The sequence below is a fragment of the Scardinius erythrophthalmus genome (genome assembly GCF_964197995.2).
Source record: "Scardinius erythrophthalmus genome assembly, chromosome: 5".
Lineage (NCBI taxonomy): Eukaryota > Metazoa > Chordata > Actinopteri > Cypriniformes > Leuciscidae > Scardinius > Scardinius erythrophthalmus.
Genome location: NC_138225.1, coordinates 54411927 through 54416179, shown reverse-complemented (window position 1 = coordinate 54416179; position 4253 = coordinate 54411927).

The following is a 4253-nucleotide window of genomic DNA, read 5'->3' as shown; positions in this document are numbered from 1 at the left end:
TTAGAAATAAAGACTGAAAATGCCTCGTATGTGTGCAGCAATACATTGTTCCAACAGTGGGAATGGATTGTCCTTCTTTTCATTCCCCAAGGACAAAAAAGGTAATGTTCTTTCTTGCTCCTGTATGAATGGTCATAGGTTACCGGAGGGCTGCACCTGGGAGGGAATGTTGGCAAAAACTGGAGAGCGTAAAGCAGCACCTCTGGCAGTATGAAAATATGTGACGTCATCACATTTTTTGAACGGATTTCAAGTGAACTTAAAAATGCAATTTTCAGCTGAGTGTATTATCTTAGCCCCCCCTTTTGAATGCAACTTTAAAATTACTTGACAAAAAATTACATCCTGAGAAAAGTGGATTCTGCGGGTGAAACCCCATAGACTCCCATTCATTCTGCACTCGCCTGCGAGCGCCCCCGCATGGACAGAGACGTGTTACTGCAGCCAGTCCAGAAAACGGAAATAACCAGAGAGTGCCAATTCTCTTCCTATTAGACATTCTCTGGTGCCACTGAGTTTATAGAGACACTTAATTTTATAGAGACAATTTAATTTTTACTTCTAATATTTGTTGAACATTTATATTCTGTATTTATTTATTTTTTTTAATCATAAAATTTTATGCAAGGCGCTTCCATCACGCGAAAAGGCTGACACGACCCTTGTTTAGGTGACTCACATCGTGCCCCTGTATGTTGTTTTGCATGAAATTAAACTATATACATAACAATAATGAATTATCTGGGTTACACAAAAACTACCCAAACACTGGGTTGTTACGTCTGAATCAGGATCTGGATAACACAAAAACTACCCAAACACTGGGTTGTTACGTCTGATCCAGGATCTGTGTAACACAGAAACCACCCAAACATTGGGTTGTTACATCTGACTCAGGATCTGTGTAACACAAAACTACACAAACACTGGGTTGTTACATCTGACTCAGGATCTGTGTAACACAAAAACTACCCAAACATTGAGTTGTTACGTCTGATCCAGGATCTGTGTAACACAAAACTACACAAACACTGGGTTGTTACATCTGACTCAGGATCTGTGTAACACAAAAACTACCCAAACATTGGGTTGTTACGTCTGACCCAGGATCTGTGTAACACAAAACTACTCAAACACTGGGTTGTTTCATCTGATCCAGGATCTGGATAACACAAAAACTACCCAAACATTGGGTTGTTACGTCTGACCCAGGATCTGTATAACACAAAACTACACAAACACTGGGTTGTTACGTCTGACTCAGGATCTGGATAACACAAAAACTACCCAAACACTGGGTTGTTACGTCTGACTCAGGATCTGGATAACACAAAAACTACTCAAACATTGGGTTGTTTCATCTGATCCAGGATCTGTGTAACACAAAACTACACAAACACTGGGTTGTTATGTCTGACTCAGGATCTGGATAACACAAAAACTACCCAAACATTGGGTTGTTACGTCTGACTCAGGATCTGGATAACACAAAAACTACCCAAACATTGGGTTGTTACGTCTGACCCAGGATCTGTGTAACACAAAAACTACTCAAACATTGGGTTGTTTCATCTGATCCAGGATCTGTGTAACACAAAAATTACTCAAACATTGGGTTGTTACATCTGATTCAGGATCTGGATAACACAAACACTACCCAAACATTGGGTTGTTACATCTGACCCAGGATCTGTGTAACACAGAAACTACCCAAACACTGGATTGTTTCATCTGATCCAGGATCTGTTTAACACAAAAACTACCCAAACATTGGGTTGTTACATCTGACTCAGGATCTGTGTAACAAAAAAACTACCCAAACATTGGGTTGTTACATCTGACTCAGGATCTGTGTAACACAAAATCTACCCAAACACTGGATTGTTTCATCTGGTCCAGGATCTGTTTAACACAAAAACTACCCTAACATTGGGTTGTTACATCTGACTCAGGATCTGTGTAACACAAAATCTACCCAAACACTGGATTGTTTCATCTGGTCCAGGATCTGTTTAACACAAAAACTACCCTAACATTGGGTTGTTACATCTGACTCAGGATCTGTGTAACACAAAATCTACCCAAACACTGGATTGTTTCATCTGGTCCAGGGGCTCGTTCTTCGTACGTTGCTTATTACATCCGAGATCAAATGACACATCCAAGATGATATCATCGTGCTAATCATGATCCGGCTAATTGGGTTTTTCGAACTCACCTGTTGTTTATGATTAGTATCGCTGGATTGAGTTATCTGAGATAACTGCGCGTTCATGCGCTGGCTTAAAAGGGGATATGTATCGATCGTAGAAACATTGATCAGCAACGCTGCTATTGGCTCTTCAGCGTGGCCAAAGAGCACGCACAGTTTTTCTCCTCAACAGAGCAAGATAGTCGAAGTTTATTCGGAATTTTAATGTTTAATCAAAACGCCAGGGAACACAAAGTCTGCAAAAGCCAGGAGAGAGGGCTGGCAAAAAGTAGCAGACAATTTAAATCTGTTAGAAGTGGCCATGTTAGATGTTTTTATCACTTATTAGCCTTTTTTGTATTTTAATAATTGCATAATTAGGCTACTTTGTTCATTGTAATGTCAGAGTCACCACACTAGAACATGGGAACAAATAAAAGTGAAGTACAAAAATATTCTACACAGCCTAATGGTAATTTTTAGTTCCCTTTCAAGGGAACGAGCGTTGCGTCGAGAATGGCGCTATGGGGAACGCTTTGCGTGATGACGTCTTGAAGCACATGTAAAATCAGTCCAATGGTGTGGCGGAACGTCAGAGGCGGGTGACGTCACGTACCAGGAAGCTATAAAAGCCGGCCCGAAACAGAAAACGAAAGCTTTCTGAGTCTTCAGTTGCGCTCTGTGTTGAATCTGTCCGTTTATTTGGTGTTGTCTGTCTATATATATATATATTATTCAGTATGGCGAGCAAGCAGCAGTTTAGAGTGTGTGTCCATCCCTGCCCGCGTTATTTAACGGGAGGTGACACACACACTCTTTGTGTTGTTTGTTTGGGAGAGGAGCATGCCCAGTCAGCACTCGAGGGTGGTGACTGTGTGCATTGCTGTGCGCTTCCATTGCGGACGCTCCGATCCCGTTTGGCTCGGTTCAATCCCGACCACGTTCCCCAGGGCTCGGGTCCCGCCGCGGCTGAGGCTCGGCGGCGATCTCAGACCTGGGGTTCGCAAATGGATCTGTCAGTGGATGTTGAGACGGGCTCTGCCTTATCTCAGCCTCTTACTGACAGATCCAGTGCCTCTCATCAGGGTGTGGAAGCACGCGCTGCGGTTTCTTCCCCCCCGATGGAGGCACCAGTACTGCAACTATCCAGCTCTGAGGAGTTGGATGTTGTGAGTATTGATGCTGAGTCTGAGGATTCGCCACCTCAGTTTCATGCGTTTGAAGAATTGCTTGATGTTATTACTAGAGCTGTTGACAGACTTTCAATTGAGTGGCCAGAGGATAGGCAGGACGTTCGTTCGAAAAGTAAGCTCGACGAACGCTTCCTGCCATCTCGTGCGCAGCCCCAGCGCAGGAGTCTTCCGTTTTTCCCCGATCTCCACACCGAGGTGTCGAGATCGTGGGGGAAACCAGTTTCATATAGAGTTTTTACACCAAACACATCCCACTACTCTTCTATTCACAAATATAAAGAGCATGGTTATGGGGAGATGCCGAAGGTGGAAGAGACGCTTGCGAGCTATCTCTCTCCAGCAACGGCATCTTCCCTAAAGACTCCTACACTTTGAGGCTGCTGAGCGGGAGCAGCCTCACTCCTCTAAAAAGAGCGCTGAACATCGTGCCACTCAAAAACAGAGCGTGTCCTCCCGTGCTCCCCCACAAAAATCACGGGGACACGGAGGGCGCGCTCAAACCCAGCAGTCTTCGAGGGGTAGGACGGATCTGCGGACCGTCATTACCGCCAAGAAGGCTGCTGGGAAAAAGTCCTGACGTCCGAGGGCTCAGGACAAATGAGGGTAGTCCCCCCCGAAGCAGAGCGGTTAACACCTCTTTTTACGGTGCCCGTCTCTCTTCGGTACCCTCAGGGGACCGTTCTGCCAACCCTGCCGCCTCCGGTGTTACAGGGCGCAGCGGTCTCCGGCGAGCATATATCTCAAGGACCACCCGGAAACGTAGTGGCCTCGGGATGCCCGCCCCCTCCGAGGAGGGTGTTAGAGCAGTCTGTTCGGTCATTCCCTGCCGGTGCGCCGTTACAGGGCGACGAATTGACTACTCAACAACA